The sequence below is a fragment of the Ochotona princeps genome, chromosome 13 (assembly GCF_030435755.1).
Source record: "Ochotona princeps isolate mOchPri1 chromosome 13, mOchPri1.hap1, whole genome shotgun sequence".
Taxonomy (NCBI): Eukaryota; Metazoa; Chordata; class Mammalia; order Lagomorpha; family Ochotonidae; genus Ochotona; species Ochotona princeps.
The window spans coordinates 948,956-961,577 of NC_080844.1; the positions used below are offsets into that span (position 1 = coordinate 948,956).

The 12,622-nt window shown below is 39.5% G+C and overlaps 1 non-coding gene across 1 annotated transcript; it reads left to right on the forward strand.

The window, feature by feature from the left end:
* The first annotated feature begins 737 nt into the window (after nucleotides 1-737).
* Nucleotides 738-932, forward strand: LOC131481810 (U2 spliceosomal RNA). The gene has a single exon (XR_009246579.1). It is a non-coding gene; the product is annotated as a U2 spliceosomal RNA (small nuclear RNA).
* Nucleotides 933-12,622: the final 11,690 nt, after the last annotated feature.

The window sequence follows — 12,622 nt, forward strand, 5'->3', positions numbered from 1 at the left end:
TGAACTTGTCATGAAGCTAAGCTTATTGTTTTCCTCTTGTTTGTTAACAAGGCCTGAGAACAGACAACCTGTCCAAGCAGGCCTGCCTCAGAGAAATGAGCCCACAGGTAAGAAGAGTGGCACCCAGATGCTTTCCACTGATGTCTCCCAGAGACCAGGAAAGTTCACCTTATCCCTCAAGTGGATATTCTTCTAAAGATGACAGGCCAAAATTGTATTGCTTCTATAAGTGAAGTGGGAATAATTGCCCTGTAAGGAGATGAGGTGGTACCGTCTCCTCACAATAAACACATGTTGAGGATTTATTTCACTATGGAGTCCCAGCAGAGGCTTAACTGGGTGAGTGTCTGTGGCTTCTGGGATGAAGCCGTCTATCTTTGGGTATAGAGTTAAGAAAATTTTCCACTCATGATATGAATCTTAGATTAATGAATTCTGTAATTTCATGAATTACAGAAGCACAACAGTGTATAGGTTTGCAGGATCATAGTTTTATATTTTTGCTGACTTGAATTGCAATTGCAAATGCTATCATTTATTGCAGCATTTTTAAATCTAACTTCTTCATTGATTTCAGTTTTCTTTAATTAGATGTAACACATCTGAACTGACTCAGTATATTTTGGTGATATTGCATAACAATGGCAAAGTTCATTTAACTTCTACTCAGTGTTCTTGAACAGGGAATTTGGAGCAGAGGGCACAATTTTATTTACCTTTTTCAAAAGTCAGTACTTATCGCTTCTCGGCCTTTTGTCTAAGATCATGTGTAGTGTCTGTTCTAAAGTCAGTACTTGACAGGTTGCTCTGGCTATAACCTTCCTGTTTTAGTGGTTTATAGGCTAGCATGTGGGAAACCTTAAAAGTGCACTTTCATTTCTCTTTCGTGTATATACATGATTCTGTTGGTATTACAATTCTATGCAGCACTTTCTTTGAAAACTCACAAATTATGATTTCCTACTAACTTATTTTGCTGCATTTTGTCTCCTATTTTACACTGAATTTTTGCTACCTATGTTTTCCTTTTCTTTCTCTCAATGGTTCTGTAAACACAATTTGCACATTTTGCATATGCTCATAATTAATGCTGCATTTTTCATTTTTCTGCATTATGCAACATTTCCAAAGAACAGGTCATGGCCTTGCAGATAATCAATGCTGTTAGATCCTTATTCTCTTTACTCTTCTAAAATTTGTCCATTTTATTAAAAAATATCTTTAAATCAAACTTATTATAGTGGAAACAATTTTTATTGGTTGATTCTGCCAACTGACTCAATTTTGTCAATCAGCACTATCAACCTCCTCACACACATTGTTCATCAAAAGTTCTTGGTATGTTTTAGTGTTGTAAATGTTGTCATATGTCTCAAATGCTTCTCCCTATAAATGTGATAAAACTTATGAGAACATCAGGCAAAAATTGTTGTGGTGGGCCAAGAAAATGTTGATATTCTTATCTGGTCACCATTTTGTCATTAAATTGCTTTACTGAATGACTGATAATATATGAATATTGCAATACTGTTCCATATTTACAAATAATTATTGTAATAGATTATTTCTTCCTTAAGTGTGTTACTAAATGAGTTGATCAGGATCATTCAGATGTGGAAATAGTCAATCATTTAGTGAGCTCAAAGGTGATACACAATTCTTTTTGCTTTACTAGATTAAGCTCTGGAGAATGTTGAGCATCCATTTAATCAAAAATTCAATGATTCCTACATTACCACATGGCGTGGTGTGTGGTTGCAAAAAGATTTTCTATTTCTGTGGTTTATTTCTGAATTTGAGTCTTTTCACATATATATATATATATATACATATATATGTGTGTCATATATATATGCGTGTGTGTCATATATATATGTGTGTGTGTGTGTGTCATATATATATATATATATATATATAAATATATATATATATATATATGGAGAGAGAGAGAGAAAGAGGCTTGCAGCAGTTCCTCTACAAGGCCCAGGAGCAGGTGATATGGAGATGAATGAAGGGGATGTCTTTTGATTCACAGGTTCAGATGAAGCATGTGCTAGAGCATTGGGAAACCTTACTGTTGAAATGCAAATGGCTCAAGCCCCCTCATGGATGCCTAAGGGAAAAACTTCCTTTAAAAGTCTGATGCTTTTAATAAACTTTTGCTATTGACCATCAGTCAGTAGTCCATGTGTGTCATTGTCAGGCTCCATGTACCAAGTCCATTGGTGCACATGTGTTTATATATGCATGTATAACATTATATACAAAAATATGTAGCAAAAGGGATACATATATATATATTTGGTATGTATATGCATGTATGTGTGTATTTACAGAGAACCAATTTCAAAATATTTGGGAAACCAAATTAAAATTGTATTGTTTTGTTGAAGAATTCATGTTGAAATACCTTAACAGGGGGTTCTTTAAAAGCTTGAAAAATAATATATACTGACAGATTTTCATGTTATAGAATAAGTAATATGGAAGTTTTAGTATAAATAATTTTAGTAAACATTCAGAGTTTATTAAAGTAGTGGGTAAAATAAAAAGAATGATTTTGCATGAGTTTCATATTAACAGAGGTATATATGGTAATATGTGGACTGTGTTTTGTCTCACAGGTAGTTGAAATATCTTCAAATATGCTGTCATGAGCAAAATATCCAGGAATGTCATCACTGAAAAATGTGTATTTTTTCCAAGCTGGCATTGGTATCTTAGCCAATACCTTCCTCCTTGTCTTCCACATCTTCACAATCCATCAAATTACTAGACCTAGACCAACAGACATGATCACTTGTCAGCTGGCTTTTGTCCATTTAGTGTTGCTACTTACCACTCTAGATATTTCATCTGCAGACATATTCAAATCCCTGGGATTTCCAAATGATTTAAGTTGTAAAGTTATGCTTTGTGTGAGTAGAATGTCTAGGGGTCTCTCCATCTCCATCACCTGTCTCCTGAGTATTGTTCAGGTCATCACCATCAGTCCCAGCTCCTTCTACTTGTCAACATTTAAACATAAACTCACAAAACATATTGCCGTTGCTTTCTTCTGTATTTGTTGCTTCAGCCTGTGTTCCAATAGCAACATGATCATCTACACTGTAGCTCATTCCAACAGGACCAATCTCCTCAATGTCAGTAAGTACTGCTCCCTCGCTTCAATTAATTCCATTGTCAGGGCACTATATCGCATGCTTAACTTGTCCCAGAATGTCTTCTTTGTAGGAATGATGCTTCTCTCCAGCATGTACATGCTGATTTTCTTATGTAACCATCAGAGGAAGTCTGAGTACCTTCACAGCATGAGCATTTCCCCAAGAACCTCCCCAGCAAAAAGGGCTACCTGTACTGTCCTATTGATTGTGAGCTTGTTTGTGATTATGTACTGTGTCGATATCATCATCACATCCTTCTTATACATATTGTGGAAATATGACCAAGCTATATCGCATGTCCAGTGTCTTTTGGGAAGCATCTATGCCACAGTCAGTCCTTTGGTGTTTATTATTTCTGATAAAAGAATAGTTGACATTCTGAAAAAAGTAATCAATATGTGCCAGACATTTCAAGTGTTGATAAAGTAAGTCAAAAAGATATCAGTTGGGAAATATTCAAGTGTGCAGAATTTTCAATGTGATACATTATGAATAACTTTACAAGTACATCATTTATTTTCACTGTATCACAGTCAAAACCTATATGTCTGTCTTATCCAAGTTTTCCATGTATTGAAATTTCTTCCTCTTATACTTTTTGTGTAGAGGAATGTATTTTCTGTCTGTGCTCATGAGAAGCTCTTTAAAACACCTGAGTCTTAATTCTCCTTACTTTCAAATAAATCAAAATTTACCTTTATTTGTTGAATGCCTAGCAACTACATGTCCAATTCTAGCTTTAACTATACTGTATTTGTGTTAAGATAATTATTATCTCTACTTTGACACTGCATAAGCTCAATGAAATGTTTTTTAGATTCTTATGTGTTTTTCACAATGATTTCTTCCTCCTAGATGGTACACAGTATAGACATTATTTAAGTATTTTTCTTAAATTCCCAGTTATTTGGCCCTGAGTAATAAAGTAGTTGCTAAAGTGCTGGCCTTGCATACACCTGGGAGAACATATGTGTACCACACCATGTCCCATAGCCCCACTTCCCATGCAGCTTCCTGCATGTAGCCTGAGAAAGCTCCTGAGGATAGCTCAAATTCTTTGGACTCTGCGCCCACATAAGCGACCCAGAAGAATCGCCTGGCTTCTGGCTTTGGATCAGCTCAGCTCGGGACATTGTCTCCAACTGGGGAGAGAATCAGCAAAGATTTTCCTCTTTTCTCATCTGCTCTCTGTTTATCTGGCATTCCAATACAAATAAGTAAATATTAAAAAAAATTACACTTATTGACCTTGTAAACTCCTGAATTCATAGATTTGTATCTTGTGGTCAGTTTTGGAAACTTACATAATATAAGTGATTATAATGCTGTCTAATTTCTTTGTAGGAATAAAATTTCTAATGTATTTTAAGCACCATTGAATTCAATATATTTACCCTGACTGTGCTAAACATCAGTCTATTCCAAAAGGAATTTATTTGAGCCAAGCATGGTAGCATAGCAACTAAATTCCTTGTCTTGGTTACAACAGGATACCATAAGCACTCCAGTTTTAATCCCAGCAGCCCAATTCCCATCCAGCTCCTGCTTATGGCCTAGGAAAGCAGCTGAGGATGGCCCAAAGCGTTGGGACCCTGCATGTATGTGGGAGACCCGGAGGAGTTTCCTAGCTCTTGGCTTTGGATCAGCCCAGCGGCTACTTGGGGAGTGAAGATCTTCCTTTCTGACTGTCCAGTTCTCTATATATTTGACCTTCCAACAAAAATAAAATAAATCTTTAAAAATTATTTTACTCATATAAGGTTAGCTAACTGTTCTCATGAGCATCACATGCTGTATATTGGATATATTAATTTCAGTATTTCACTTCTTTTAAATATGCATTTGATGCATATGATTTCATGTTATTTTGTGATTTTCTACAAACATTTTATTGACATACACTTTTTTGTGGCCTAGCAGTTATTTATTTTTTTAATTATTTTTTAATAATCTTTCTTAGTTGATTAGGGAACAAAGGGTCAAGGGCTACGGGGTGAAAGTGGGTAATACCATTGTTTCCACATCAATATCGTTTTACCCTGTATCTGGGATCAGGGAAAAAAACAAAGGGAAAAGCCCCACCCAACCTCCCACCCATCCCAGATCCCCAACGGGAGGAGCACTCTGAGGGTCCTGCTCATACAGTTTTGATAGTTCATGAATTCTGGGTTGCTGCCAATCTCTCAGTTCCAATTGCAATGAACCCTATTCAGAATCCACTTGCTGACAGTCTCTTCATGGTTGGGGTTCTAAGATCAACAGTTCAGTTGGAGGGATCTCCAAAGAAACTTCATCTGAGATGATCCCAGGCCTGATTTTTGCGAGAGTTTGCTAGTACACAGTGGCATGGATTGGGGGCAGACCAGGCTGAACCTGTTCACATCACCCGCTGGTGAGTCCGAGTGCCAGAACAGAGTGTGGGTCGAGCCAGATTCGATTGCGACACATACTAGCACACAATAAGGAATGCCAAGGTGAGATGAGCCGTACCAGATGTGGTTGCAGTTCCCAAACAGCACATGTGATAATCAGGGGGAGGAGGCAAAGCTGACAGAGGAATGTGGGCTCCCCTACTGGACAACTACTTCCATTAGAAAGTGTGAGTCAGGATGGGGGCAGATCAGACTAGGCAGGGCTGTTACACCTGTGGGCCTCATGTGGGCTAGATAAGGGAAGGGCCACGGTGGGCTGACTGTTCTGACTGGTGCAAGCAAAAACTAGAGTGGGTGAGGGTTGGTTGGGCTAGCCGCAGTACTACCTGGCAGAGGCTGGCACTTGGAGATAATTTTGTCAAGTCAAATGCCAGAACTACCTGGAGAGTGCATAACCTGGGAGTGAGTGTGGCCTGGAAGGGAAATAGTGGGCACCTCCTTCGGGGCTACCACTCTCATTGGACAGCACAAACACCAGGACAGGGGCAGGGGTGGCTGTACAGAAGGACACCTGCCAGTAGGTGTGTGGGCTGGATAATAGGTTAGTTGGGTTGAGCTGGGCTTCAATGCCCATCGACATTTGCAAGAGCTAAACAGGATGTGGGACAGACTTGACAAGCCTGCGGTGCATATGGCAAGCATGGGAACCAGGGTAGGGGGCAGAACTGGTAGGGATTATGGGGAGTCGCCCCAACTAGGCTGCAGCTCCAACCAGTTTGCGTGAGGACCGAGTATGAAGTGGGCAGGATCAAACTGGACTACAACACCCATTGGTTCACGAAGAAGACAGGGCTGGAAACAGAACAAACTCAGCAATCCCAATGACCAGCATGAGCATAAGCTGATTGGTGTGACAGACGGTGGCATACCCATTTTAAATACCACTCTCAAATGAGAAGTTTCTGTAATGTGGAATTTTATTTTGTTAGCTTATTTAATGTGTGAAAAATAACATACTGATTCTCATATGATTTCAATGTCAGCTTGTAATGCTTGCAGTTAGTTTTAATTACTTTTTGCTCTCCAATCTTTTTCATCCAAAATAGATTTGTGATATGCCTGAGAAATCTATAAGATTGGAAAACTTGCTCCTTAGTTTGCTCCATTCCCCAAAATAATTTATTTCGTTTATGCTTTCTTTTGGATCTCCTCAAAATTCCTTTCCAGCCTCTTCAGGTATTTTAGTGGAAGCTAATGGATTTTGACAATTTTAAACTTATGCACTAGAAGTTGTTGCACAATACAGTACTTTGTCCAGAAAAGTGGCGTGGCCTAGCAGCTAAAGTCCTCGCCCTGAACGCCCCGGGATTCCATATGGGTGCTGGTTCTAATCCCGGCAGCTCCACTTCCCATCCAGCTCCCTGCTAGTGGCCTGGGAAAGCAGTCAAGGATGGTCCAGAGCACTGGGACCCTGAACCCACATGTGAGACCTGGAAGAGGTTCCAGGTTCCCGCTTCGGATCGGCGCAGCACCAGCCGTTGCTGTCACTTGGGGAGTGAATCATCAGATGGAAGATCTTCCTCTCTGTCTCTCCTCCTCTGTGTATATCTGACTTTGTAAAAAAAATAAATAAATGTTAAAAAAAAGAAAAGCACATTTTCTAGAAGCATACTCATAACATTTCACAGTTTCTGTAGTGCTTGAACATATTTCAAGTGAAATATTTGTTCATTTGCAGTATACTTCTGCAGCATATAATAGAGTATGATAATCTGCAGAACATGTTTACATGTAGAATATGATTATCTGTAGATAAGCTGTAGAATCTGTTTTAATAAATGTCAGTAATTTCACATTTTACACAAGTTTATTTTATCTTACACTGTAGTATTAAGCTATTATTTGTGGGGTTATTCATATGAATTCAGGGTTTTATCTTCAGACATCATTTATCTTTATTAGCATTCCCATGATTTAACAACTTGATTTTTTTGGATTACTTAACTAAATTGTGTGTTAAATAAATGACCTTAATGAAATGTACATGTGGACACATAGACATATGTCTCTTATTGTGGCTAATTTTTTTATGGCTAATATTTGCTGGAATTCTACTCTGAGGGTTTCCATCATAGATTTTATATATGATGTAGCTTTCTAAGTGAACAATTACACCTAGTTTCAAAATGTTACCCATTCTATGCTAGGTTTAAAAGCACTAGATTGTAAGCAAATTAGTTGACATTTGGCTCATGTATAGCATTATGTGTAACCCGAAGCATTGATCAACTTGGAAGAGAGGAGGTGAGGCTGGGCTTATGCCAGTAAATGTCACTGTGTCCTCCTTGCTGCTGACAACAGAAATCTTAAAAGCCAGCTTGGGTCTCACACTGGACTCTATCGTTGCCCTGAGCATTTCCCAGATTTATCTGGAACAAAGAGCACACACCATTGCATATCCACATAAGGAGCATAGTTTAAAGAAATGAAAGCCAACAGAGAAGGACACCAAGAAATGTCTCCAGAAATGACAAAACATAAATTCAAGAGTGTGAGAAAGTAGAGCAAGATAGACAATATGACTTTCTCAAAGTAACATAATATTAGTTCAATACCAGAGTAAGAAGAGGCAAATGAAATGCCTGGAAATGAATCCAAGAAAGTGCTCATAAAATTAGTGCACAGAAATATATTGCTGAGATTGTTAAGTCCACATATTGTGTGGATAGAAAATTTTGCTGAGACAGATATATGGAACATGTATCAAACTAAAATATTACGGATGATGAATTCAATAAGTGCAAAGTACATTGGCTACCCTTAAATATGCACTTACGAGACATTAGAAAAATACCCTCCTTGCAGGACTAAGAATTGGAAATAACTCAGAGAAAAAAAAAACCTATACCAAAAGCAATAGCAATCAAAACCTAAATAAACAAATGGGACCTCATCAAACTGAGAAGCTTCTGTACAGCAAGGGAAACAATCAACAAAGTAAAAAAGAAACCCACAGTGTGGGAGAAGATCTTTGCATACTACATCATCAAGATGAACATTCAGATGATGAGGGCACAATTGTGGCTGAGTTCCACAGGCAAATGAATAAAGATGTCACTCTTTCCTAGTTCTGATTAGTGAGAAAACAACTCCCTGGAGCCTCGATGGATGGGGCCCGTTCCTACCAGGACAGCCCCAGCTGTCACCTCCATGCTGAGGAAACTGTGAACAGAGCTCCGTTTGACAGGTGAATGACACACCAACAGGTCACCTGGAAGACCCTGCTCTGCCATGTTTGGGTTCTCACAAACCAACCTCCCCAACCCCCAACATCAACAGGCTCTGTGCCTTGCAGCACGTGGCCCCACCCCACCCCCAGACACTGCCAGCTCCCTAACAGGCCTCATGCCCATCCCACCCCTGCAGCCCACCCTGCCCTGAGCTCTGCAGGGGTTACCAGACCCCTCCACAGCTCCCCGCTTGGCATCCACCAGCCCTGCATCCTTCCTGCCTACGCAGCACCTCCTGCACCTGCTGCCACAAACCCCTGCTTCTGGAACTCTGCCCCAGGGTGCCTGCCTCTCCCTCCTGCTGCAAGATTCTCACCTCTGCACTCCGTCACTGCTGGCACTTGGCAAAAGGCTCTGAGCCTCAGCCTGATCTTCAAAGAAAATGAAATACTTGTCAGTTTCAAAAAATTCTTTCAGGCCTGGCTTGATAGCCTAGTGGCTAAATCCTTGCCTTGCATGCAAAGGGATCCCACAGTTCGTATCCCAGCTGCTCCACTTCCATTCCCTACATAGGTGACAAAGGGCTAATCTCCAGAATATACAAAGAACTACAAAACAACCAAAATACCAAAACAAACAAGCCACTCATGAAATGGGCACGGGAAATGGGCAGACATTTCACAAAGGAGCAAATCCAAATGGCAAACAAACACGTGAAAAAATGCTCAAGTTCCCTGGCAATAAGGGAAATCCAAATTAAGACATCAATGAGGTACCACCTAACGTCAGTAAGATTGTCCCACATACAAAAAAGCACCAACAACACTTGCTGGTGAGGATGTGGGGAAAAGGGAACCCTACTCAATTGCTGGTGGGACTGCAGACTTGTACAGCCTATATGGAAATCAGTATGGAGAACACTCAAACAACTCAAAATCAGCACACCACATGATCCAACAATAGCACTCCTAGGGATATATCCAAAACACCTGTTACACGAGAAACCAACATGCATCCCTATGTTCATAGCAACAATCAGTAATTGCAAAAACATGGAAGCAACCAATATGCCCATCAGCAGAAGACTAGATAAGAAAGCTATGGTTCATTTACTCCATGGAATACTATTCAGCTATTAAAAAAAAAAATGCAGTTCTTTGTGGCCAAATGGGCTCAACTGGAAACCATAATACTAAGGGAAATGAGCCAATCTCAAAAGGTTAAATACCACATGTTTGCCTTAATTTAAGATGAAATGATGACAATTTGAAAAACAGTACCTGTAAAATGTCATATTATCTCAACCTCAAACAGCCCATCTCACATACAAAAACATATTGTGAAGTAACCAATGTACCAACAATCAGTGTTAGTCAGATTGCTATATGATCTACATCAAAGGACTGTAGAACCTAATATGCGTTTAATACCCTATGTTATTTTGTAATGGGGATGGAGAGCATTGAAATCTTCCATCTGCTAGAATGTGTGAGGAAGACATGAAATATAACCTACCAGGTTCATAACTGGTAACTCATAGACAACAGACTCGAATCACCATTAGACAATAGTTAAACTACAAAGACATATAGGGGGAATCAAGAGTGATCCTGACAACCTCTTAACAGGAGGTCATATGCATGGAGCAGGGTTGGACCCCACAGCGGAGCAGGAAGACAGGAGGAGGCTTGTATCCCAACCCTGAAGACTCCCGGATCCTCACCAAGGACTACCAGTACAGGCACCAAGGACTACATCCCAACTGTCAAGGAGACCACAGGGAGCTGGAGAGTCTTCGGAGGTCAAGAACTCTGAGGTCACCCACCCCCATTTGAATTTACCACATGGGATGGAAGAAGTCCAAATCCTTCCTCGCAGGATCCAAGGGCATCAGAACAACAGCCAGGAAGTCTGCAGAAACAGAAGAACAATAAACTTCCTTGGGGACTAGGGAGGGGAACTTTCTATGGTCCTAGCTTGGTTCCAACTTTGGGTCCCCACCCTGTCTGGTAATGACCATCAGGATAGCTCCCGAAACTCCTCAAAACAAACAAAAAATCTAGAATAGATCGACAGAGAACAACAGGGAAAGCTTAGAACCGGACAGGAAATGGTCAGCGTGGATTCACTTATACCTTATTAGGTGGGACACAAAGATTAGTTACTACTTCACTAAGGTATTGAAGATTTCTCTGCACACCCCTCCTAAAACTGTTCTCCAGCTAAACCATTGACAAATGTCTTGTTAAACTTATCAGCCACTCTAGACTACCCGAAAAAAAGCCAGGTTCAACAAAATAATGCTTCAACGGTATAAAATGATAAATACTATCATGAAAATAGACATGAGACAGCTGAATAGTAATCTATAGCCATTTTAAGGTATATAGAATCCAGTTGTATATAAACTAAAATTGAAATGTCAATGAGCTAATCATAGGATGTGGTTAAGAACTTGCTTTTTTTTTTTAACTTACTGGTTACTCACAACCATGTCAATTCCATAATGTTGCAAATTTCTGTTGATGTTATATTGGGACTCTTAATTGACTGGGATGATATTCTACCAGCTCTAACTTCGGACCAGAAATAGTCTCCCCAAGAAACTGTTCAACCCATCTGGATAATAAGTAGCTGGACTCTATGTTTGGTATATGTTTGCAAGGAAAGAATCTTGATTGAATTTGAACTGTAATACTACATCAAGGTGGAGGAATCCACCGGGGGTAAGGGCGTGGTGAGGGGTGGGGGGAATCCCAATACCTATAAAACTGTGTCACATAACACAATGTAATTAATGAAAAAAGGAAACAAAAAAGAAAAATATATATTATAGGCAAATAATCAGCAATAAATATAAAGATTATAAAATATGCATGATTGAACTGCCAGGTTGCACTTAGAGGATTTCCAATTAGATTGAAAGCTGTTTTGTCATCAGCAACCCTTCAGTCTGGCAGAGAATAGAGAGGCATATTCTAGGTTTTGAAGTAACTAGGAAATATACAATGCAGTATTGGGCAAACCTCTCATTTGCAAATGAAGGTTTAATAAAGACCTAAGAACAAACAAATTGAAGAAACTTGCCAGCAACAATCCAGTATAATAAAAATGCTTGAGAAAGTTATAAAAAGAAAAATCCAGAATGATAATATAATGAAAGAACAGGAAGGCAGAAAATTTCCTAGTAAAAGTAAAGGCAAAATAAGCTATAGATGCTGCAAAAACTTCTCCTAAAAGATGAAGAAGGGCATTCTAGAATGATTAAGGTATCAATTCAACAGAGAAGTGTATAATATTCTTCAACACATTCCAGCACTATATGAAACCCATGTTCATGTTCACATTGATCAGAGAAAGTGTGAAAGCATTTGCACCTGGATCTGGAAACAGCTAAGAGTACCATATTCACTACTGCTGATTGAATGCTGTACTTTGTGTGTTATAGGAAGTGATTTGATAAGAAATCAGAGGGATACAAATTGGTGAATCTCTCCCTGTTTGCACTTGACAATGATCTCTATAGTAAGAAGTATCCCAAACCAGGCAAGGTTACATTACACACCAGACCCACATGTGATTTAGATCAGGGAGTTGGGCTAGTTCATAAAATCTACTGGCAAATCTGAAAACCAGATGGGGCTGGTTGGACTACAACACCATCTGGTTGACAATAGGGATGCCAAGGTGATGCAAGCCATGCCAGTGTGGGTAATGTGGGTGCTGGTTCCATTGGCATCTGGGATTTGGTGTCCAGCATGGCCTGTGTCTTTAGTCCTGCCAGTGTGGTGGAGGCTCATTCGAAAGTCCCAGGGGTGAGGGATCTTAGTGGATCCTTGAACTTTGTGAATTCATC